Raw genomic sequence first — 27,760 nt, forward strand, 5'->3', positions numbered from 1 at the left:
ACTGTCTACAATCATACTGGTGTTGAAAATTGTAGCTGCAAAGAATTTACATCTTGAGCAGTTAGATGTAAAGACAGCTTTCCTTCATGGTGATTTGGAGGAAAAATCTATATGAGGCATCCAGAAGGCTTCATAGAGGCAGGCAAGAAAAACCTGGTATGCAGGTTGAAGAAGAGCTTGTATGGTTTAAAACAAGCTCTTAGAGAGTGGTACAAGAAGTTCGATAGTTTCATGAGTAGCAATGGTTTTACCATATGCCAAGCAGATCATTGTTGCTACATCAAGAGGTTCGACAACAACTTCATTATTTTATTGTTGTATGTTGATGACATGTTCGTTGCAGGCTCAGACATGTAAGAGATTATAAACTTGAAGCAAGAATTGTCAAAGCAGTTTGCTATGAAGGATCTGGGTGCTGCAAAGCGGATTATTGGGATGAGGATCAAGAGAGACACAAAGTCGGGGACATTGATGTTATCACAGGCTGAGTACATCAACAAAGTACTCTCCAGGTTCAACATGCAAGATGCTAAACCAGTAAGTACACCTTTAGGTGTTCATTTTAGACTCTCCAAAGATCAGTCACCAAAGACGGAGGATGAACGTGCACACATGGTGAAGGTTTCGTATGCCTCAACAATTGGAAGTCTGATGTATGTCATGGTTTGTACTAGACCAGATATTGCTCATGCAGTAGGAGCTGTTAGCAGGTACATGAATAATCCGGGCAAGGTACACTGGGAAGCTGTCAAATGGATCCTCAGATATCTGCGAGGTACCACAAACAAAGCACTTTGTTTCAAAAGTGGAGATACAATACTGACAGGCTATGTAGATGCTGACTTAGCTGGAAATGTTGACATCAGAAGGAGCACTACAGGGTATGTCTATACTCTAGGAGGTACTGCAGTGAGTTGGGTTTCTCAACTACAGAAGATAGTTGCTCTCCCCACAACTGAAGCAGAATATGTCGCTGTTACGGAAGCCAGCAAGGAGATGGTATGGCTCCAAAGTTTCTTGGATGAGTTAGGCAAGAAACAAGAAAACAATGTCTTGTATTGCGACAGTCAAAGTGCTATCCATCTAGCAAAGAATTCGTCTTTTCATTCTAGGACGAAACACATACATTGATGATATCATTTTATCCGATCTCTTCTGGAAGATGAGATTTTGAAACTTGAAAAGATTAGTGGAGCTCAAAATCTGGCAGACATGTTAACAAAGATGGTAACTACGGACAAAGTTGGCATGCTAGAATAACAAGACCAGAAATATTGCTGCATCGATCGAGGTGTGAAGACAGATTAAAATCAGTCTTCAAGTGGGAGATTGTTGGAAATTGATTTCCACCGAAAGTGGAAAGTGCAAGATTTCAAAAGGTAGGCACCGAATGTGCAAGAAATTTTGTTGAATTTTTAAAATGGGTTAATCACACTTTAGTCATCGCACTTTATGGTATTTTCAAAGATTAGTCCCTAAGTTTCAACTATAAATACCCTAGCTCATTTAGCTTCAAAATCATCCCAAAATTATTTTCTTTCTCCCAATACTAGAGAGCTTTCTTGTGAGTAGTGAGTGTTTTGTAAACACATGTAAATTTTCTCTCTTAGTAAAAGATTTGCAGCAGTCCGAAGACGTAAGTAAAATTGGTTGAACTCCGTTATCAATTTCGGGTATTATTTTTCTGCTTTTATTTCGCATTCTCACTAATCTGATTATAGAAAAATTACTCGTTACTCGGTTTATTTCGCAACATCAGGTAATGTATTATACTTGGGGATATAAAAGTTAAAAATCGACAAGATCAGATGCAGCTGCCATCATAGCAGGTAGGCTTCCAATACAACTACTGTCAACAGTGTCATCTCCCATCTTTTTTTAAAGCTTTCTGGGAGAAGTGCTCTGCTGTCGGTTCATTCAAATGCCCCAATGCTTGTAAAATTATAATTTATTCTTAGATTCAATAGAGAATCTCATCAATGTCACGTTTGTGAGCTTGTTTCTAGAATACACGAAAGAATCAGTGAGAAGATAAAGAAATGGAAATGAAAACCTCGTCTAATCTCCTCATTGCCCGACACTTGAGTTCTTGTTAGTGTTACTGGTGTATTACTTTAACTTGGCCTGTAGTTTACCTCCGGACAAGCCTTTTCTTTTTACTCGTTTAAGTTCTTTTTGCACCCTAGAAGGATAAAAGTTCGGATCACTTGCAGGATTAGCCAATACATTTTTTGAATCTCGTGTACATTCTTGGACTATGTTGGATTTATGTGTTGATTGTCTCGTTTTACTATTATATGGTGAAATTATTTTTAAAATGTTTTTTAATTTGATGTTATATATTATTTCCCTCTTTTAAAACCGTTAAACCTATTTTATATAAATGTGATGGGTTTGAATTTGGGCAAACGTTCATATTTCAGACGGCCACGAATCAGCAACGTTATTAGCTGTCACAAACTGCTGCGAAGGGCGCGAAATATCTTACCTCGAACCGAATAAAGATAAATTTGGCCCAACCCAAGCGAGAATCGTAGTCGACGAAACGACCTAGAAAACCACTCTCATTGTATATACGAAGACAAAACAAGGCAACATGGATAGCATGGAATATTAACATGTGATTATCGAAACTCAAAGGAGCCGCTTCCAAAACACGTTTATCCCACACACTAGACCAAGCTTAATTAGTATAAGGGAATCATCAAGTGGAAGCAAACTCGGTGGATGTTGAAAGTTTCCCAAGAGAATGCTCCATCTTTATCAGGACTTTATGGTTCCCGGTGGTGGGTGGCAGTTTTTTGCATGGTGACTGATATGACAGATGTAATTGGTTCTAGGTGTGAGGAAAAAGTTGTTTTTTAAAAATGACATATAGTTTGGAAGCGGATCGGATTCAACCTGTAAACGATATGTGCCTTGACCCGGATCCGAGGGAAGGATTTGTGCTATTTTGGGTTATTTTTCCTTTTAGCCCTTTTCTTTTCTTATTAATTAATTCAATTTCCTTTTTTATTTGTTGGTTTTAATTTTATAAAAATCGAGTAAATGTCAACACTTAAAAATTTCTCTCTATATATTTTTTTTGTTTCGGAAACATTCACCCTATTGAATAATCGTGCATTAATGGATTGTAAAATTATTTTAGAACTGATAACTTTCACTATTAAGATAATTTAATTAAGTACCAATTTTAAATATTGCGCGTATTATAATTTTTCTCATACTTAATAGACTTTTTAACTCGTTCAATTTTTTCTCTGGTTTAAAAAATAGATATTAAAAATATTTTTAATTTTTTCTTTAAAATGTAATTTTATAAAATTTCATTATATTTAACCTCAAATGATCAATGATAACTTCATCTTTAATTAAAACACCATATTTTCTCGAAATCTAAGTATATATATATATATATATATATATATATATTTAATGATAAAATAAAATAATAAAAATGATCGTATAAAACCTATTTCGAAAAATGGTTATGACAATGATCCAGTTTCTTATGTCTAATTGGACATCAATCGGATGTTATTTATCAGCTAAGCTATTGAGACCACCGAGAAAAGAAAATGCCGTATTCCTGTTGTTGTAGAAAGGAAGAGATGGTAAAGAAGGGAAGGAAGAAGTATTTTTTCCTCTGTATCGAATTATTGCAGTGGAGGTTTTTTTTTTTTTATCAAATTTCATTACGAGATTTATCAATTGATCGAGTGATAAAGATATTTATATTATCTCATCTTGAATAAATTCTAATATCGACATTTACTTTAAACATATAATATTTGTACTCTTGATAAAAAAAAAATTTAAATATGATTCAATTATAAAATCAAAATCAAAATCAACTGCAGTAGAAACCTGAGTGGTACATTTATACTAGGGTTTCTTTTCCAATATTCATAGTAGTTTCAATTATTCCGAGATTATTGACTGATATTGTTATGACCCAAGAATAGTCCATGCCAAGTCAGCAAATGTCGAGGAAGAATACACGTAAGAAAGGGCATTCCAAAATCGATTCGTTTGGTAGTTACATTAGCTGGCTATTAAAGGCAATAGAAGATAGAAGGAAAGCATTAAAAAGTTTTTACAAGTATGTTATCCTCTCTTCCTTACTAATTCTCTCATATTTCTCTTCTTATATTTCCTTCTCTATTCTGTTGTATTTTCCTTGCTTATCAATGAAATTCAATTGAGTATTGGAGTCCGTGTAACACCCCAACCCGTATCCAATCCGAATACGAATCCGAGGTGTCACATTGATTTTTCAAATAATTTACTTTTACCAAATAACTGAAAACTTAATTTTCAGGTTTAAAATAAAACCAAAATTTTTATTAAATACTATCATATGTTTTTACAAAATCTATTAGAGCATATTCGATTCAAATCTTTAATTACATGCCAACTACATTCAGTAAAACAAAGTACATATGATTCAATTCTTTTCTTATCTGATATGTGGAAAGGAGAAGCTGACCTAACTTGCTTAACTTCGCTCTTCTTGTAACACCCCAATTTAAGGGCTAAATTTTAAGAATTTTAAAGTATTAAATTTAAATGGCTATTTTGGAAGAAAGTGAGGTGGTTTATTACATGGATAAATATGTGTATTTGATTTATAAAGCTAAGGTATTTTATATTCAAATACAATCGAACAATTGATAAATAATTCTAGAATTTTCGTATGCAATTATTACTAAAGTTCTGATTTGTTTATATATATATATTTCAAGATAATGGGGAAGTGAATGATTGAGTACATGGATTGATTTATTTTTTTATATATTTTAAGATAATGGGGGAGTGAATGATTGACTAGGGGAGATTAAAAATAAAATATTTTTCTATTCAAAATAATTGGAACCACTAATGAATAAGATATTTTGGATTTTTATTCATGAGATTCATTAAGTGATCCAATGATTTGTTTCCTGAAGAGAACTCAATCAAACCATTATTATGGTTGAATTTAGTAGCTTATCAATCGACCCCAGAACTGGGTTTTGTTCTTCAAATTCTACTTTTTACAACAAACGCACTCCATTTTCACTTCCATCCAATCGCTCCCTCGACATCATTACGTTTCTTTCATCTTATCCTCACCATAGCAAAACCGCCTTCGTCGAACCCACTTTCGGTCGCCAAATCTCATTTTCCAGAAGTTTGCGAGTGGTTGATTCTGTTTCCACGTGTTTATCGGGTTTGAATATAAGGAGAGACGACGTCGTTCTAATCATCGCACCGAATTTCATCTTCTTCCCCATCGTATGCCTCTCCGTGATGCATCTTGGAGCGGTTATAACCACCGGCCAACTCGTCCCGAAGCTGGCTGGATTGGGTATTCCCGTCGTACTTTTTGACAATGAGCCAGTGACGATTGAAGTCGCCGGCCAAGTTAAAATATTAACTACTCCAGAGGAAACCCATATCTGCACCGTTCCCATGTTCCACATATATGGATTCGGAGCTTTCGCCATCGGGAAACTCGCGAACGGAACCAAGGTCGTGATTTTATCGAAGTTCGACATGAACGAAATGTTGTCGACGGTGAAGAAGATGGGAGCTCAGTTTAGTGATGATTTCGAAAGAAATTGGTTCCGCCATTACTTGGTGCTGCTGCTTCGAACTGAAACTAATGCAAAGTGTTAGGAAGTGATTTGGAGAAGATGAAATGCTCTTCATTTTTTTGTGAAAGTGAGCACACTGATAAAGTTCATTAAGCATGAAAGAATGAAGGAAATAAGTAAAGCATGAAGGTTAGAGAGAGCACGTGGGTTGTAGGAAAAATTTAATAGAGGATGAAGGGTAAATCACAACAGGAGTCATCCAAGTTTGGTGAGAATTTAACCTTGTCTTTTATTTTCGTTATAATTATGAATGTTGTCTAATGGTTTGAATAAGATTATTTTGGTCACTTGCCTTGGTAGTTAAGTATTAAATTGGCCCTTTGAGTTCTTAATTTTGTCAGTTATGTCCCTCTATTACATAAAAGGATTTTTAATAAGTTATTTTTATAGCTAGAAAATTTATTTTGGATTTGAGTTCGTATATTTAAAGGTTCAGGTTCTTGAGAAAAAGATTGTAAGCAAGAAATTGTGTTGGTAAGCTTAAATTCAAGAGTTATTATTTGGGTTTTGTCGACATCTTGATCCTGATTTCGATGTCCGTTTCGCCTAATTCGAACTCGGTAAGCTGTTTTTGACTGATTAATCACCCGATTCGATCAGTTTTTCGTAATTAAGCTCCATTTTTTATATAATTTCTGTTGATATGTATCTGAGTAATTATTGTAAGTTGAATTAAAGGTCGAGGGCATTGGAATGGAATTTCTATGGTGGATCAGTATGACACAAAAATCAAGGTAATACATTACTACCTCTTTATGCTTTATGGAACATGTTGATAATTGATAAATGCATGGATGTATATGATTGGACTATTATGCCTGTTTGATTATATATGGACTCGAACCTAATTCGTTTAAATGATAAATTATGAGAATACTTCGATTAGGTAAAATTATGAAAATACCCTTATATTGTAAAAAGGCAAGATTTGACCATGAAAGTTGGATAAGAGGTTTTTAAAGACATGTTGATCTGATGAAACTACTGATGTGCATTGAAAATGCTAGTTTTTCTTGGAAAATCTGGACAATCAATTTTTAAACCAAGATGGCTTGTACAAGATACTAGAAGTTTAATAAGGAATCATTTCAAGTTAAGTTATTATCCAAGAAAGCAATTAACCATAGGATATTCAAATTATATTATCCTTGTTAATAGTTTAACACCAGAATTATCTGGTTATGAAATTACGAAAATACCCTTGAGAGGTAAGAATAGTCCGAGTTGACTCTGAGTTAGAGAGTAACCTGAGAATTTGTACTTAATTGATAAATTACTAATTTAATTGTTGAGATCCTATTTTTGTATGGAAAATTACTGATAATTCATTAGTAACATCTGAGAATGCATTTATCATAGAAATCATCGAATTGAGTAAGTACATGAAGAATATTTTATAGATGATGATCTTTTGTCAGAATTTTTTGAAAGGACTAAATTGAACTGATGGAAGTACAATATATATCTGAAATTTAGAAACGTCTGAATTATTCTGGAAAACTCTTAAGAAACCGAGATAGACTTGTTTGCTAAATGAACTAAGTAACCTCAATGACTGAGGATTAAGTAAGTGATTTGGATAAGTCTGGAAACTTTGATGAGTTTACATAGTGTACTATTTCTATGGATTATGAATCACAAATCAAGTACGTTGATATTTCCTAATATCGTTGAAATGTGGAAATGAAATAACGACCGTGGAATATCCGTTCGTTCCCTTAAGTTTTATTCAGTGATGATTCTGAAGAGAAACTTTGGATAATAAATTTTGGTATTAAAGAGTGAGTACTCCTGAAGGGCAAGGATTTGACCAGTCAACCGGCATCAGTTTTGGGAGTTGTTTGATAATCCGATCGATCAATATAAATAGTAAATGCTCTGAATCTTTGTTTCTCCTTTATCAGCTCAAATCACTCCGATCATGTCTGATTCACACAAGTAACTCGGATGCAAAGGATTCTGTATATCCCAGATTTGTTGAGTAACGAAATTACACTCCATGAATATGAATCTATAATTCACCTGTATAAATGTTCATGAACACCTTTCTTGATACACTTGAATCATAGTGGGATTCTAAAGTATCGATTTAAATGTCTGATTTGAACAAATAGTAATTGACTCCTTTTAATAAGACCTCATTCGTGGGATCTGATCAAAAGACATCATTTTCATGTTATCTATGTTGATAACTACAAAATGCCTATGATAAATATTGGGATTTCTCTAGTGTGTTCCTTATATTTTAATAAATTGTTCTATTATTTTAACATGAGGTACACTGAAATCTATGGTTACTATTTTATGGATGCACCAACTTATTAATGATGGCTTATGGAATTGTATCAATGTATAAATTGTATCTTGAAGATACATATTTGTAAAGTACAGCTTTGATCAAGCTGGAAAAAAATTTATAGACCTAATGTGACTCATAGGTAGGCTCTGCGGCCCTGAGAATATTCTCGAGTAGGCCCTACGGCCCTAAGATGTGTTCTTAGGTAGGCCTCATGGCCCCAAACTTTCTTGGGTAGACTCTCAGGCCATAAGATGTTCCCTTTGGTTAACTCTTTATACAATGGTTTTAAAATACGAGTTTAAAAATCTCCACTGCAGTATGTTTTCTGAGATTTACTGAACTATCATTTGATTAGTGTACATATTACGATTTTATCGTACTGTTGGAACACACTAGACATCCTATTTGACCTTATGAAACCATGATACCATGAATGCTTTTTATGAACTGAGATCTTTATAGCTTCTACTTGATGAACTACCATTGGAACCCCAGATTATTTCGAAAATCGATATATGTCTGATTCAATAAGGAAAATTATATGGCTTTCAATTTATCTGCATGTCCTATAGCATCACCTGGTAGTTCTGTATTACTGAGCTTTCCGAAGCTTACTCTATTACACACCATTGCAGGTTTAAAGAATTGTATCAGTGCATCTATCGACATCAATAAGGGAGTTTTTTTCCAGCGTTGCTTATATAGTAAGGTACATGTGATTAGGGGGTATGTAATTGTATTTTGTTTTATATACAAGTATGAAAATCTGTTTTATTTCGAATACTGATAACTTTTATTATGTACTCATAGATGGTTTTATGAGTTTACAAGTTTTAAGAAAAGTTTTAAATTTTTCGCTATTTTTATGGTTGATTGCTCCGGTGGCCCTAATGTGTCACTCCAGATCGGATCGGGTTACCCGCATCGGTCTGAGAAGGTTATATTTAGTGGTATCAGAGTTTAGGTTTGAGTCAAAAAAAATTACAAATAGACCGACCGGTCGAATTTCAAAAGTTGTATGATCAGTACATGCCCCTAGACTACAATTGTACTTCTCTAAGACGAAACTCAAAGGTTGAGTCCCTATCTGTAACGAGCAAACCAAAGTTTTCTATCCGTTAGGACTCTACCATTGCATAAAGGAATATCATTAACGTCTATCTAAATTCTGTAAAATACCTCACGAGTAATGTGAGAGTTACTTATATGAGAAATTCTTACCCGACTCTAGAAATAAAATTTGAATATGTTACTGCTTTATGAATCTATTATTGTAACCAAGGCTGAATTGATTCCAAAAAAATATTTGTTCTGATTCTTTTATTGGAATGAGGGGGAGTTCTGATAAGAATGTATACTCAACTGGTTAAGGATTAGTGGAGGATTCGTACTTCTGTAAAAGCTACTTGAAGATAAGAAAGAACTGATGGAAGTTTCATTTATGCAATTATGTGACATGAATGAATTTCGAGGAAGAAATTCTTTTATGGAGGGGAGAATTGTAACACCCTAATTTAGGGGCTAAATTTTAGGAATTTTAAAGTATTAAATTTAAATGGCTGATTTGGAAGAAAGTGGTGTGGTTTATTACATGGATAAATATGTGTATTTGATTTATAAAGCTAAGGTATTTCATATTCGAATACAATCGAACAATTGATAAATAATTCTAGAATTTTCTTATGCAATTATTACTAAAGTTCTGATTTGTTTTTATATATATATTTCAAGATAATGGGGAAGTGAATGATTGAGCACATGGATTGATTTGTTTTTTTATATATTTTAAGATAATGGGGGAGTGAATGGGGAGTGAATTATTGACTATGGGGGGATTGAAAATAAAATATTTTTCTATTCAAAATAATTGGAACCACTAATGAATAAGATATTTTGGATTTTTATTCATGATATTCATCAAGTGATCCAATGATTTGTTTCCTGAAGAGAACTCAATCAAACCATTATTATGGTTGAATTTAGCAGCTTATCAATCGATCCCAGAAGTTGGTTTTGTTATTCAAATTCTACTTTCTACAACAAACGCACTCCATTTTCACTTCCATCCAATCGCTCCCTTGACATCACTATGTTTCTTTCATCTTATCCTCACCATGGAAAAACCGCCTTTGTCGAACCCACTTTCGGCTGCCAAATCTCGTTTTCCAGAAGTTTGGCGAGTGGTTGATTCTGTTTCCACATGTTTATTGAGTTTGGATATAAAGAGAGGCTACGTCGTTCTAATCATCGCACCAAATTCCATCTTCTTCCTTATCGTATGCTTCTACGTGATGCATCTTAGAGTGGTTATAACAACCGGCCAACTCGTCCCGAAGCTGGCTGGATTAGGTATTCCCGTCGTACTTTTTGACAATGAGCCAGTGACGATTGAAGTCGCCGGCCAAGTTAAAATATTAACTACTCCAGAGGAAACCCATATCTGCACCGTTCCCATGTTCCACATATATGGATTCGGAGCTTTCGCCATCGGGAAACTCGCGAACGGAACCAAGGTCGTGATTTTATCGAAGTTCGACATGAACGAAATGTTGTCGACGGTGAAGAAGATGGGAGCTCAGTTTAGTGATGATTTCGAAAGAAATTGGTTCCGCCATTACTTGGTGCTGCTGCTTCGAACTGAAACTAATGCAAAGTGTTAGGAAGTGATTTGGAGAAGATGAAATGCTCTTCATTTTTTTTGTGAAAGTGAGCACACTGATAAAGTTCATTAAGCATGAAAGAATGAAGGAAATAAGTAAAGCATGAAGGTTAGAGAGAGCACGTGGGTTGTAGGAAAAATTTAATAGAGGATGAAGGGTAAATCACAACAGGAGTCATCCAAGTTTGGTGAGAATTTAACCTTGTCTTTTATTTTCGTTATAATTATGAATGTTGTCTAATGGTTTGAATAAGATTATTTTGGTCACTTGCCTTGGTAGTTAAGTATTAGATTGGCCCTTTGAGTTCTTAATTTTGTCAGTTATGTCCCTCTATTACATAAAGGATTTTTAATAAGTTATTTTTATGGCTAGGAAATTTATTTTGGATTTGAGTTAGTATATTTAAAGGTTCGAGTTCTTGAAAAAAAGATTGGAAGTAAGAAATTGAGTTGGTAAGTTTAAATTCAAGAGTTATTATTTGGGTTTTGTCGACATCTTGAGCCCGATTCGATCCGTTTTCCGCAATTAAGCTCCGTTTTTTATATAATTTTTGTTGATATTTATCTGAGGAATTATTAGAAGTTGAATTAAAGGTCGAGGGCATTGAAATGAAATTTCTATGGTCGATCAGTATGGCACAAAAATCGAGGTAATACATTATTAAATCTTTATGCTTTATAGACATGTTGATAATTGATAAATGCATGGATGTATATGATTGGACTATTATGCCTGTTTGATTATATATGGACTCGAACCTAATTCGTTTAAATGATAAATTATGAGAATACTTCGATTAGGTAAAATTATAAAAATACCCTTATATTGTAAAAAGGCAAGATTTGACCATGAAAGTTTTATAAGAGGTTTTTAAAGACATATTGATTTGATGAAACTACTGATGTGCATTCAAAATGCTAGTTTTGCATGGAAAACCTGGACAATCAATTTTTAAACCAAGATGGCTTGTACAAGATACTAGAAGTTTAATAAGGAATCATTTCAAGTTAAGATATTATCCAAGAAAGCAATTAACTATAGGATCTTCAAATTATATTATCCTTGTTAATAGTTTAACACCGGAATTATCTGGTTATGAAATTATGAAAATGCCCTTGAGAGGTAAGAATAGTCCGAGTTGACTCTGAGTTAGAGAGTAACCTGAGAATTTGTAATTAATTGATAAATTACTAATTTAATTGTTGAGATCCTATTTTTGTATGGAAAATTACTGATAATTCATTAGTAACATCTGAGAATGCATTTATCGTAGAAATCATCGAATTGAGTAATTACATGAAGAATATTTTATAGATGGTGATCTTTTGTCAGAATTGTTTGAAAAGACTAAATTGAACTGATCGGAAGTACAATATATATTTGAAATTTAGAAACGTCTGAATTATTCTGGAAAACTCTGAAGAAACAGGGATAGACTTGTTTGCTAAATGAACTAAGTAACCTCAATGACTGAGGATTAATTAAGTGATTTGGATAAGTCTGGAAACTTTGATGAGTTTACATAGTGTACTATTTCTATGGATTATGAATCACAAATCAAGTACGTTGATATTTCCTAATATCGTTGAAATGTGGAAATGAAATAACGACCGTGGAATATTTGTTCGTTCCCTTAAGTTTTATTCAGTGATGATTCTGAAGAGAAACTTTGGATAATAAATTTTGGTATTAAAGAGTGAGTACTCCTGAAGGGCAAGGATTTGACCAGTCAACCGTCATCAGTTTTGGGAGTTGTTTGATAATCTGATCGATCAATATAAATGGTAAATGCTCTGAATCTTTGTTTCTCCTTTATCAGCTCAAATCACTCCGATCATGTATGATTCACACAAGTAACTCGGATGCAAAGGATTATGTATATCCCAGATTTTTTGAGTAACGAAATTACTCTCCATGAATATGAATCTATAATTCACCTGTATAAATGTTCATGAACACCTTTCCTGATACACTTGAATCATAGTGGGATTCTAAAGTATCGATTTAAATGTCTGATTTGAACAAATAGTAATTGACTCCTTTTAATAAGACCTCGTTCCTGGGATATTATCAAAAGACATCAGTTTCATGTTATCTATGTTGATAACTACAAAATGCCTCTGATAAATATTGGGATTTCTCTAGTGTGTTCCTTATATTTTAATAATTTGTTCTATTATTTTAACATGAGGTACACTGAAATCTATGGTTACTATTTTATGGATGCACCAACTTATTAATGATGGCTTATGGAATTGTATCAATGTATAAATTGTATCTTGAAGATACATATTTGTAAAGTACAACCCTGATCAAGCTGAAAAAATTTATATAGACCTAATGTGACTCATAGGTAGGCTCTACGACCCTGAGATTATTCTCGGGTAGGCCCTACGGCCGTAAGATGTGTTCTTAGGTAGGCTCCGTGGCCCCGAACTTTCTTGGATAGGCTCTCAGGCCCTAAGATGTTCCCTTAGGTTAACTCTTTATACAATGGTTTTAAAATACGAGTTTAAAAAGCTCCACTGCAGTATGGTTTCTGAGATTTACTGAACTATCATTTGATTATTGTACCTATTATGATTTTATTGTACTGTTAGAACATGCTAGACATCCTATTCGACCTTATGAAACCGTGATACCATGAATGCTTTTTATGAACTGAGATCTTTATATCTTCTACTTGATGAACTACCATTGGAACCCCAGATTATTTCGAAAACCGGTATATGTCTGATTCAATAAGGAAAATTATATGGCTTTCAATTTATCTGCATATCCTATAGCATCACCTGGTAGTTCTGTATTACTGAGCTTTCCGAAGCTTACTCTATTACTCACCATTGCAGGTTTAAAGAATTGTATCAGTGCATCTATCGACATCAATAAGGGAGTTTTTTCCAGCGTTGCTTGCAGAGTAAGGTACATGTAATTAGGGGGAATGTAATTGTATTTTATTTTATATACGAGTCTGAAAATTTGTTTTATTTTAAATACTGATAGCTTTTATTTTGTACTCATAAATGATTTTATGAGTTTACAAGTTTTAAGAAAAGTTTTAAATTTTCCACTATTTTTACGGTGGGTTGCTCCGGTGGCTCTAATGTGACACTCCAGATCGGATGAGAGGGTTACACTTCTTGCTTCTCTGAACCTACGTGTGAAACACTCACATTCTAAGTGAGACATATAAAAATATAAAATATATAATAAAACCTTTATTACTTAATAACACATGAGCATTTCATACAATAATATCATACAAAACCATATAACATTTCATATAATAAAATTCATACTTGTATATATACCCTCATCATCATCATCAACATCATTATCTACATAATTATCCTTAATCCATTTGTAACATCTAATTTTATACTTAATCTTTGTACAACATCATATAATACAACCATCATAATACATTTCACTAAGGATATCATATAACATTACCCACTGTTTATTTATATTATTTCTTTTAATAGCCCATGGTACATTTATGAGAACTAAAGATATGTGAGTGCATTGAGGTTGTGCACAAATGTTGTCACCACAGCTCGTATAAAATACATTGAAGTGCCACGTAGAAATTGCACCGAAGTGCCACATAGAATGTCTCGAAGGACCACATAGATGTCCCGAAGGACCGCGTAGATTATATCACATACTATGGGCTTTACCATTTATATCATCTATTATACCTTGTTTCACATAAACTATTAATCACATAGATCATGTCTCATAGCATATATCACATGTGCATATAATCACATATATCATATCGCATAGCTTATATCTTGTTCTCATATGTTCACATAGATCATATGTCACATAGAATAACATGTATCACATAGCTTATATATTAACAATGTATATAACATATAATCTTTTGCATGTACTCATGTACCCATTTTCATATAGTCTCTTAGATCAATGCCATATAGCTTATTTCACGGTTTCATCTAATCACTTATGTTATATCACATCACTTATATCCTAGTTTCATATATTCACTTAGTTAAGTTTCACTTAGCTTGTCACAAGTTTACCCTACTCACATAGATCAATATCATATAACAGAGAATAATACATGTTTACATACGAACAACTACCAACCATACTTTTATTTATGCACACCTAAAAAACCATATTAACATATTAATATTTATGTAATCATGAAAGAAAAATATTGGAAACAAACTCATCGCAAGTCTAATTTCCATATAATCATATACCATAGTAATATGCACTCACATTGGCATCACTAGTCAAAGCAACACTTATAACTCTTATCTCGTTGACTCGTCTGGTACTTGCTTTCGTTCGATATCTACACAATACATATAATCAATATGAATGTCTTAATTAGAATCACATATAATCAATTCTTATTATCATAAGGTAAACAAAGCACTTAACTCACAAATTCCATATGAATAGTATTGGTACCCAAAGTATAGTATCGATACTTCCTTATTGTGGTCAGTATCGATACCCTCTAGACATTCTGGAATTCGAATCTAAAAATGGTACCGATACTTAAACATTGGTATCGATACCCCTAGTACCGATACTACTACTTAAATATCAATATTGTTTGAAGGATTCATCCACTTTTATCTTATGGTATCAATATTGTTCATCCAGTATCGATACCCATACCTAATATCACCTATATTTACTTTGGAGAATCGATATTGTTCATCCAGTACCGATACCCCTTGCCCATAACTTATTCATTTAACCCGAAAATTTCCAAAACTTTGCTAACTTTCTCACTTTACTCTTCTTTAAAGCTTTTAAACTCAACTACACTTACCCAAATCAACTTATATCATTTTAACTCATCTTAACATCCAATATCCTACATACTCACTTGAGTTCAAAAATCATATCAATTTATCAACATGCTCATAATTCATTTCTAACACTTTAAATTTCTTATTTCAACGTATGACAAGTCAAATTTCACTCCAAAATCTATTTACTAACCATTTCTTATCAATTCCATCAAAAATCCTTTTTACTTAATCACTCATAACTTGTCCATCTTTTAGTTTTTACTTCTATGTAAGCTTCCTTAAGCTTTCCTAACACCCTAAGAATCAAAACCCATCATAATTTACAAGAAATAACCAATTTGACCATTCCTTACCTTAGCCATAGAGACTCACGGTGAAGAGGAGGAAGAAAGATAAAGAAATTTATGGATCTTCTTTTCCTTTTTTTCCCTTCCACGTGGATATATAATACCCAATGCATGAATTTTAATTTCATTTCCTACCAAATGACCATTATGCCCTTTCAGCTTTCAATCTTTTCTATGCAGTCCTACGCAAAGATATTCCAATTAAGTCCTTGAACTTTTTAACTTTTTTGAAATTGACCATAAAATTTCACAAACTTACATTTTAATCACTAGCCCGGTTTTTGAGATGTTATAGTCCAAGGTATTAATTACTTGATCCAAAACAGATATATATATTATAAAGGCATAATACAAACAAATACCCCTAACGTTTGAGAATATATGTAATTTTGCCCCTATTATTTTTTTGGAACATTTGACTTCCCCACGTTTCATTTTGGGTCAAAAAAATCATCGTTGGATGAAAATCGTTGGTCAACTGACGGTCAAAGCCTGAAGCTAACTCAGCAAGAACATGTGGAGGGAGATGCTGACGTGGCATGTCTATATCATAGTAGACGATGATGTGGTAGATCCACATAGTCTAAATGCTAACGTGGCATGTCCACGTGTGATGCCACGTCAGTATTTTTTAAAATAATTAATTAATAATAAATAATTATTTTTTACTAAATTAATAATAACCAATCAGATGTTGTCACGTGACATATGATTTTTTTATTAAATTAAGAAATGAGGGATTTAAACCTCCACAAAATTTTGCAACTCATGAAATTTGAATTTGGTCTAAGGGATGAAAGCTAATCATCAGACCAAATCACTTGGTTGTTATTGAATGGCTAATAACATTATTTAAAGTATATTGTTGCCATCAAAACCACCACTAATACAAGCATTTTTTTTAAATTATAGTTAGATTTAAATGGTTAGAATTATTTGAGTCAATTTAAATTCATATTTCAAATTTTAATTAATTTTAAATTTATAAACTTAAAAAAATAAAAAATAAAATGATTTAATCTCTAATTTTAAGTTTATTTTTTCTACATTCTTTGTATCCGTTGATCTATCTTTCATTCCCATTATCTTTTGATATCGATATTCTCTTAATCAAATTTTATTACTGTAGAACTTCTCCTGGTTATTATTGATTAAAATTATATATTTTTATTAAAAAATAAAAGCAGGAAAATTTGAATAATATAGCTTTTACTATTTGGATGAAACAAGAACTAGGCTTGGTCAAACCAGTTGTTCGATTACTACTACAGAATAAGAACTAGGACAACCCAAGTGTTTACTCTTAATTACCAGACCGGTGTAAAAAGGGGTCATCATTTCCCTCTCACACTGATGGCGTATAGGCGTTACCTGAAGAATAAAGAATCTTATACTATTCCTCTTCCGTTTAAATTTAAGGACTTTTGGTATTACATGACATCAGAATTCATCAGGTTTATTCCATTTTCCTCTGAAAGTTTTAGCAGTTGTTGAATTATGTTTCTTTCGCTTGTTTAATTTGTAATTTGGGTTACCAACGTTTCAACCGTCACTGTTTTTTTTTAAATATGAATGTAACTGTCGTTGAACCAACCCAATAGGGAGACTAGTAAAAGATGGAAAAGTTATGGCAACTTTGATGAAAATAATGCTCATCTATGGAAATGAAATGAAATGAAACCAGGTGGCTCTCCCCAGGTGTGGTTCAGGCTTATGTCCCAGGTCTCATCCTTTGTTTCCAAGGTGTGCGATCTTGCAGCACTATTTGTTTATTGTTTGTGATTGAATATTAGTGTATTCAATTAATTAAAATTAATTAAAATTTTAAATAATAATTTAAATTGAATCAAATAATTCTAATCATTTAAATCTAACTATAATTTAAAAAAATGTGCTTGTGTTATTGGTGGTTTTGATGACAACAATATACTTTAAATAATTTTATTAGTCATTTAATAACAACTAAGTGACTTGGCCCGGTGGTTAGGTGTCAAGACTTTCAGCCCTTACATTCAGGTTCAAATCCCGTTGCAAAATTTTGTGAATATTTAATCCCTCTTTCTTAATTTAATAAAAAATCCATGTGATACATGAAAACATCTGATTGGTTGCTATTAATTTAATAAAAACTAATTATTTATTATTAACTAATTTAAAAAAATTGATGTCGTGACATTACACGTGGGCATGCCACGTCAACATTTAGTCTATGTGGAACTGTCACGTCATCATGTACTATGATATAGACATGCCACGTCAGCATCTCCCTTTACATGTTCTTGTTGAGTCAGTTTCAGGGTTAACCTTTAGTTGACCTACGGTTTTCATCAAACGATAGTGCTTTTTGACCCAAAATAATCAAATTTTTCAAAAAAAACAATAGGGGCAAAATTGCATATATTATCAAATGTTATAGGTGTCGCGATTGTCTTTCGGGTGGGCCCAAAATTAGACTTCGACTTGAAATAAAATGTTAGAGTCGCCATCAATCAATTTAAAAACATTTAAGTGGATCGAACATCATCTTACCTGATCTGCGTTTTACCATAAATGTGTCGGGTTCGGGAGTCGGTTACAATCAAGGAATGATTAGACCCTTGCACTACCCTTTCGGTACTAATTAATTATTCTGTTGTCTTAATTGCGAAAAGTAAAATTTAAATCAAAATTTAAAAATCCAATTCGAATTGCTTACCTTTTGACCGATTGATATTATAACTGAAAAAGTCAAAAAGAATATTAAATTGAAAAATAAAAATAAATAGAGAGAAAAAAGGGTAAAAAAGGTAAATAAATAAAATAAGTAAAAAAATAAAAATATAATTAAAAGGGAAGATAAAATAACAATGGGAACTAATTAGAAAAAGGAAAGAAAAAAAATATTATAATTAAAAAACTTAATAACTAAAATGAAAAAATGCTTAAATTAAAAAGAAAAAAGAGTGAATAACCAGAAATGTAAAGGACTAAATTGAAATAAACTTAAATTGATGGATTAAATTGGTATTAACAACAATTGGAAAGGATTGAATACTAATTACAAAATAAACCAGAGCCCAAATCGAAAATTGTTGAAAACATTTTTGATATTTCGATATAACAAATTAAGTTAAATGAATTTTAAGATTTCACAAATGATTTTACAAATTCGATTCAATTAACCGAATATCAAATTATTACTCCAAGTTTTTCAAGATCAATTTTAATCCTTACTAAATGTGTAAAATTGTGATTTGTACTTAAACTATTTTTGAAACAATTTTCACAAAGTATTTTGAACCAAAAACAAGCCTTAAATCAATTATTCAAAGGCATGCACCGATGCATCAGTCCATGCATCGATGCATCGATGAATTAATTGAACATCGAATGCATTCCATGCACCGATGCACTCTCCATGCATCGATGCACTCTGAATATTTTCAAAACATCGAATGCATTTGATGCATCGATGCACAAGTCATGCATCGATGCATCAGGCTATTTTTCAAACATCGAATGCATTTCATGCATCGATGCACACTTGGTGCACCGATGCATCAAGTGTTCCAATGGTCAAAATATTTGAATTTTACACGAATGCACCGATGCATACTTGATCATGCATCGATGCATGAGACGCTCCACCTAGAAAAATTAATTGTTTTCACACTTAAACGGCTCTATTATCCCCACTAATTATCACCAACGTTCAGAATTGATTCAAGGGGTATTTAAACAAGTTCTGGAGCCATTGATCAACAACAAGAAACATCAATCAACTAGAATCAAGAGAGAATCAAAGAGAAAGCATCAAACCTCATGTTTGAGTATTTCAAGCCTATTTTTCATCCAATATTCATTTGCTTTCAAGAACACTTTTGTACTCAATTGTATTTATCCTTGAGTGTTCTTTTCTTTGTTCTAGAATTGTGCAAACATCTTACCTTGTGAGGTTTTCTTGTAAGTTTGCAAATTTGTAATCTTCTCTTTGGGAAAAAGAGTGTTCTCAAGAGTTGGGGTATACTCTTGAGGGATTTTGTAAGGTTATCTCTTTGGCCTCAAAAGAAAGAACAAATTAGTGAATTTGTTGGAAAATCCTTAGTGTGGATAGCTAAGGTAGTGGACGTAGACTTTGTTTGAGAAAGTCGAACCACTGTAAATCGCTGTGCAATTACTTTAAATTTTCTGCAAAAGCTTCCACGAAATTTTTAATTGCCAATTCACCCCTCTCTTGGTCGATTCTGTAGATCGATTAACTCAACAATTGGTATCAGAGCCTCACTCATTTGAAGGTTTAATCGCCTCTTGAGTCGATTTGGGAAGAGTTACATCGATTACCAAGTCATCAATGGCCTCCACTTCAAATTACGACTCCGGTCTTGATTCGATGCCCGTCAATAAGCCTCCTTTCTTCAATGGAGCTAATTACGCCTATTGGAAGAATATAATGATGTACTTCATTCAAGCAAGTGACATGGGAGCATGGAATGCCGTAGAAGAAGGATACATCAAGCCTATCACTCATCCAAGGTTGTGGAGTGAATGAGAGACAAGAATGTTCCAGCTCAACTCCAAAGCCATCCATATTATTTTTTGTGCTCTTGGACCAGATGAATACGGAAGAGTTTCATCGTGTACAACCACCAAAGAAATATGGGACAAGCTTCAAGTCACACATGAAGGTACATATGAGGTAAAGAAATCAAAAATTAGTATTCTAACGCATAGCTATGAAAATTTCAGGATGAAACCAAATGAAGACATCAAAGCTATGACGGATAGATTTTCAACGATTGTCAATGGTCTCAAATCATATGGAGAGATCATCTCAAATGAAAAGCTTGTGAGGAAGTTAGTCTACTCCCTCCCAAAATCATGGCAATCAAAGAAGACGGCAATCATCGAGTCTAAGGACCTATCGTCCTTAACTCTTGAAGAACTTATCGGTTCACTCCTCACTCATGAGATGATGCTCAAAGATGAGGTGGACCTTGATAAAGTTGAAGAGACACCAAAGGAAAAGGAGAAGAAGAAAAATATTGGAGTTGCTCTCAAATCCACAAAAGATGAGAGTGATTCTAATAATGATGATGATGACGAGGAAATGGAATTGTTTGCCAAACGGTTCAGAAAAATGATGAGACCTTACCAAGGAAGAAAATTCAAACGAAACGAAGGCCTCAAAAATGAACCAAAAGAGAAGGACCCAATCATTTGCTATGAATGCAAAAAGCCGGGGCATGTCAAATATGATTGCCCACAATTGAAGAAAAAGGGTCAATCAAAGAATAAGCACAAGGCTCATGTGGCTACATGGAGCGATGAAGAAAGTTCCGATGAAGAGGAACAAGAAGTAGCAAACTTGTGCTTGATGGCATTCGGGGAAGATTCTAAGGTAACCTCTAACTCATCCGATTTTGATGATTTATCTTATGATGAGTTATTTGAGGAGTACAATGGGTTGGCTTTGGATTATGAGAAATTGTTTTTAAAATATAAAAATGATGTTTCAAAATTGAAAAATGAAAACAACTCATATCCAAAACCAACAACGATCTTGAAAGTAAAATCAAAGATTTGCAAATCAAACTAGAAGAGTTTGAAAAGAAAAATTTAGATTTGCAAAATTTACTTTCAAAGATCAATGATGATCATCAAAAGAAAATTGATGATCTTAAAACTTCTTTTGATAAAGTTGGAACAAAACATTTTTAAAGAGGTGGAAATTCAAAATCCAACTTTGTTAGAAAAAGTTTTAGAAACTACAATCATAGAGGTCCCCAAAGAACCTCTAATGGAAAAATCATTAGAAGTATGTGGGTTCCTAAAGAACTCATTACTACTAAAGATAAAAATATCCTACACAAATGGATACCTAAGGGGACTAGGATTTTGGAAACTAATGAATATGGACCCAAAAGAATTTGGGTACCAAAAATCAAAATTAATCTATGTTTGTAGGGAAAGGAGCATTGCTACAAGGCACGGGAAACAAATTCAAACTCATGGTACCTTGATAGTGGATGCTCAAGACATATGACCGGAGACAAAAGCCGGTTCATTGAGCTTAACGCCAAAAATGGAGGAGAAGTGACTTTTGGAGACAATTCAAAAGGTCACATTGAAGGTATTGGTACAATAAGTAATACCTCTTCCATACAAATTAAGAATGTTTTATATGTGAATGGATTAAAGCATAATCTTTTGAGTATTAGTCAATTATGCGATAAAGGATTCAATGTCTTATTTGAAATTAATGGTTGTAAAGTTATTGACATTGCATCTAATCGGATTATGCTTATTGGTCATAGAATAGGAAACATTTACATGGTGCATTTAGATTCTATTGATATGACTAATTTATGCCTAGTTGCTAAGGATGAGCATGATAGTTGGTTATGGCATAGGAGACTAGGTCATGCTAGTATGAGTGTTTTGCAACGGTTAATTCAAGGAGACTTAGTAAGAGGGTTGCCTAAGCTTAAATTTGATAATGATAAAATCTGTGATGCTTGCGCTAAAGGAAAACAAAAACGAGTTTCTTTTAAATCTATTAATGATGTATCAACTAGTAGAGTATTACAATTGATCCATTTAGATCTTTTTGGGCCAACTAGAACTACTAGCTTGGGAGGAAAACAATATGCTTTTGTCTTGGTAGATGACTATTCTAGATACACTTGGGTTCTATTTGTAACACCCTCAACCCGTATCCGACCCGGATACAAGTCTGAGGTGTCACATTGACTTTTCAAACTTTAATCTTTTAACGAAAACCAATGAAATTTAAAACTTTGATTAAAATAACATTGTCACTGCACACGAGTTAACCAAAATAAGACAAAACTAATCAGAGCATTTGAACTAACACTGTTCTTACATGCCAACACACTACATACAACAAAATACCTACTGTGACTTTACTTCTGATCTGATCGCTGAGTAGAGATAGGTTGATCTGCAAATTCCTATTCTTGATTCTCCTGCTCTTCGAAACCTACGTGTAAAAACACTTACACGCTAAGTCATAGACTTAGTGAGGCATAATTACATCATAAAGAATTATTAAAATATAAACATGTCGTCTACTATCCAAACACAATTATACTATCATACCATCATTTATTATACCACATATGAGCCAATACAAATCGTAATAATACCATATTAAGATACAACTATATACATCCTCGTTATGTCTTATTTAAGTCCATATACACTATTGAGAACCCAAGGTATACGAGTATTATGAGATTGTGCACACGTATGCTGTCCCCACAGCTCCATGAATTTTCCGAAGGACCTATCCAGAGGTCATAAAGATCCTCGGTAACTATCCAGAGGTCATAAAGATCCTCGGTAACTATCCAGAGGTCATAAAGATCCTCAGTAACTATCCAGAGGTCATAAAGATCCTCGGTAACTATCCAGAGGTCATAAAGATCCTCAGTAACTATCCAGAGGTCATAAAGATCCTCGGTAACTATCCAGAGGTCATAAAGATCCTCGGTAACTATCCAGAGGTCATAAAGATCCTCGGTAACTATCCAGAGGTCATAAAGATCCTCGGTAACTATCCAGAGGTCATAAAGATCCTCGGTAACTATCCAGAGGTCATAAAGATCCTCGGTAACTATCCAGAGGTCATAAAGATCCTCGGTAACTATCCAGAGGTCATAAAGATCCTCGGTAACTATCCATAGGTCCCGAAGAACCTAGGTAAACTATCCATATGTTCCTTAGAACATAGGTATACTGTCCATATGTCTCGAAAGACATAGGTAGTTCTTTGACTCTTGGCATACCAACTATACTTACAGTTCTCATAACTCATCTCATGGCATAGTCTTTTACCTTATTACATATTCATACATCATATCACATTTTTCTTTTTCTATAGCTCTTTATCACATGTTCATATGATCATCTTATTACCTATACCTTTTCATATAACCATTACATACATACATACATACATGTCATCCCTCATATGATTTCATATTCATATTCTGTATATTTCATATTCTTTCTTATGTCCTTTTCATACTTCTTATTTCATATTCTTATGAAATCATATTAATCATTTTAACTATTTCACATATTTAACACATTTATCTACATATTTACACAACTCATATAATATATATATATATATTGTAACATGTCAATACATATGCTCATTCATACATATAAACCATAACAAACACAGCACACTTACTTCATATACCTAATATAGATATCTCGTAACTCATTCATATATAAGCTCTAATCTGGAACATAGACTTACCACAATCTGCATAGTATATCCCATAATGTATATGGTATGAATTCATATCATATTTAATAATATTGAATGAATCATGTATCAAGATATTAAATCTAGACTTATCGCAGTTCTAAAACTGAATATACTAACATAATCATGTTATGCACATGCACTCACCTTAGCCTTGTTTGAATTGAATCAATTCTAACCCTTCGTTTACTTTGAAACAAAGTCACGTTCCATATCTACATAAGCATAATTTTCAAGATGATTATCAGATGCCCAAGTCTTGAAATTAACCTCTAATATCCTACCAATTTAAGGGATTAATAGTTTAGTCTCTCTTCTTTCTTCTTTTTTTTTTCATTATGGGGGAATCGGTTCCCCCCCTTGGGGGTATCGATTCCCCTCTAGCATTCTGGAATTCATACTCGTTTGAGGGGGAATCGATTCCCCTTGAATGGGTACCGATTCCCCTAGCCCAGAAATCTCATTTTGAGCTCGAAAATCACCTTATTTTAGCTCTAACCTTCCTATTTCACTTCCTTTAATACTCCTAACTTTAATATACATACTTAAACTTATTCTTATTCCCTAATCACTTCTTTAACTTCAAATCTAGTCATTCCTATGTAATTGCAAAAATTATACTAGTTTTGCAACATGTTCAAATTCCTATTCTAACACTTCCTATCCCTTAATTGACTTGATGACAAGTCAAATTCAACTTCCAATTCTCAATATAAACTTTATTTCGATATTTCATTCAAAAACTTCAAATCTTTAAATCCTCATAAACTCTTCATTTTGTTGTTTTAAAGCAAATTAATCCTTCTTTAATCTTACTTAGCATCTAATAATCAAAACTAAACTTAAATTTCAGCACATAATCAGCTCAAGAGAAAACTCACCTTTGCTTGGCTTCCCACGTGGAGAAGAGAAAATGAACAAGAAAAGAGAGAAGCGATTTTTCTAGAAAATCTCCCATCCTTATCCATATATATATATATATATCATTTAATTATAATTTTCAAGTCTAATGACCATTTTGCCCTTTAATTCTTTGGATAATTACTATAAACTTTTAGGAAATATTTCCGAACAAATCATTAAACTATTAAACTATTATACTTTAATCACCATATTCTGAAATTTTACACTTTTGGTCACTAACCCGTATTTTGGGATGTTACAAATCTCCTCCCCTTAAGAAAATTCGTCCTCGAATTTTCATTGCACTAGGAGATAAGATATTATCTACACATCTCCAATGCATTTTACTTTAACCTTTCTAAAATCCATATAATGTAACTCATTATATAGACAGTAACCTCTATTTTCATCACTCCATACCAATAATCCATCTATATTTATTATTATTATTATTATTTTTTTATAGTTCAGATTCAACCATTCCATTTTCCTTTGTCTTATAAACTGATCACTGATGTACATATTCTTAAACTTTTCTATAACAATATTCTGCATCATTTGATCTTTTAATATTCTCCTTATAAGAATCATCCCCTATACCTTATCTTATCAATGCAGTAAAGAAACTATTCTATTTCAGAATGATATAAATCCTCTAACATTATAATGGGACACTTTCAATATATCTTACTTATCCACACACTGTACTCTAATAAATTTGTCACTGTCATATTACTATGAATAATTTCTAATTGAATTCTCAATTCTTTCACCCATTCTCTACTCTTATATGGTTATACAATCTCATATCAACTAATATCATAAAGCATTTACTGTACAATAGAAGATACCTGCTATTATCTCTGGATCCTCATTGTCTTCACTGATATTGAGATTATATACTCTAGCCGTAGAGCGCATTTCCTGTTGAGTAGAAAATTCTGTCTGACTTCTTCCTCTACCTCTACCCCGTCCTCTCTGGGATATCGAAGCAGATCGCTCCGACTGCAGAGGCTTTCCTGTCCCCAGTGGACAATCTCTCATGAAATGTCCTATTTCCCCACATCGAAAACAGGCTCCAGATTCAACTCTACATGCCCCACCATGATATCTCTCACAAATCTAACAGTGTCTCTGTTGTGCTCTTCCATCACCAGACTTTCCTAATTGAGTCTGTCTAGCTCTCATCTGATTTGATCCTCTAGCAGAGGATACCACTGATTCAGGCCTTACTTGGTATTGGAACCCAGAATCTCTACCTCTCTTGGGTGGTACAGAGCTCGACGAAGCCCCCGTTCTTTTGGAAGATTGAGCTTTCTGATCCCCAAACCGCTCATTCTGAGCTCTTTCTAGAGCTTTAGCACGATTTACTACTTCCTGAAATGAGGACAAGTTCAAAACAATCAACATCTCTTTTAGCCTTGGTCGTAGTCCTTCAATAAACCACTCACATGCTTCTTTCTCTGTCCGAATCAATTCGGCCGCAAATCGACTTAACTTGTTGAATTCACACTCATATTCATACACTGTGCGATTCAGCTGTTTCAAATTCAAGAATTCTTGCTTCATTTCCCTGATGAACTGATCTCCTATATACTTGTGCTTAAACTCTTCTAAAAATAAATACCATGTTTTCTGATCATTTGGCATCCTATGAATAACATTCGTCCACCAGATTCTTGCTTGCCCACGGAGCAAAGAGACCATCCCATCTAGTTTCTCCATATCAGAGCAGTGGAGTCCCTCTAACATGATCTTTACATCATTAAGCCAAAGGTCCGCAACAACAGGACCTTCTTCGGCTTCACCTTTGAACTCTGGAGCTCCTAATCCTTTTAACTCTTTGGCTATATTAATCCTCTGCGTTGAGGATGCAGGAGTTTGGAAACGTGTCAAAATAGTGCCCAACGTCCTGAAAATACATTTTGATCTTATACAGGCACTCCAGAGGGTGCCTGTCCTTCACCTTGCCTGGCCAGGGCAGGTGAATTACTACTTTCAGCTAATCTATCATCTCTCGCTTCACCCCGAGAGCTATCTTGTCCGGACATCTAATAAGAGATAACCAAATATTTCTATTAGCTAAACAACATACTCATTATTCGTATCAGATCAGAAGTTCTTACTACTGTGTTGGCATGAACACTTTTTAAGACACTATGGACTCCGGTTTATGCCGAGAATCGACTAAACCGTGGCTCTGATACCATTAAATATAACACCCTCAACCCGTATCCGACCCGGATACAAGTCTGAGGTGTCACATTGACTTTTCAAACTTTAATCTTTTAACGAAAACCAATGAAATTTAAAACTTTGATTAAAATAACATTGTCACTGCACACGAGTTAACCAAAATAAGACAAAACTAATCAGAGCATTTGAACTAACACTGTTCTTACATGCCAACACACTACATACAACAAAATACCTACTGTGACTTTACTTCTAATATGATCGCTGAGTAGAGATAGGTTGATCTGCAAATTCCTATTCTTGATTCTCCTGCTCTTCGAAACCTACGTGTAAAAACACTTACACGCTAAGTCATAGACTTAGTGAGGCATAATTACATCATAAAGAATTATTAAAATATAAACATGTCGTCTACTATCCAAACACAATTATACTATCATACCATCATTTATTATACCACATATGAGCCAATACAAATCGTAATAATACCATATTAAGATACAACTATATACATCCTCGTTATGTCTTATTTAAGTCCATATACACTATTGAGAACCCAAGGTATACGAGTATTATGAGATTGTGCACACGTATGCTGTCCCCACAGCTCCATGAATTTTCCGAAGGACCTATCCA

The 27,760-nt window shown here is 33.5% G+C and overlaps 1 long non-coding RNA gene across 1 annotated transcript; it reads right to left on the reverse strand.

The window, feature by feature from the left end:
- Nucleotides 1–1,816: 1,816 nt before the first annotated feature.
- Nucleotides 1,817–27,331, reverse strand: LOC120157433. The gene is made up of 3 exons (XR_005519139.1): nt 27,322–27,331; nt 26,633–26,640; nt 1,817–2,063 (listed from the first exon to the last, which is right to left on the reverse strand). It is a non-coding gene; the product is annotated as an uncharacterized LOC120157433 (long non-coding RNA).
- Nucleotides 27,332–27,760: the final 429 nt, after the last annotated feature.

The sequence above is a fragment of the Hibiscus syriacus genome, unplaced genomic scaffold (assembly GCF_006381635.1).
Source record: "Hibiscus syriacus cultivar Baekdansim isolate YM2019G1 unplaced genomic scaffold, ASM638163v2 tig00111272_pilon, whole genome shotgun sequence".
Classification (NCBI taxonomy): domain Eukaryota; kingdom Viridiplantae; phylum Streptophyta; class Magnoliopsida; order Malvales; family Malvaceae; genus Hibiscus; species Hibiscus syriacus.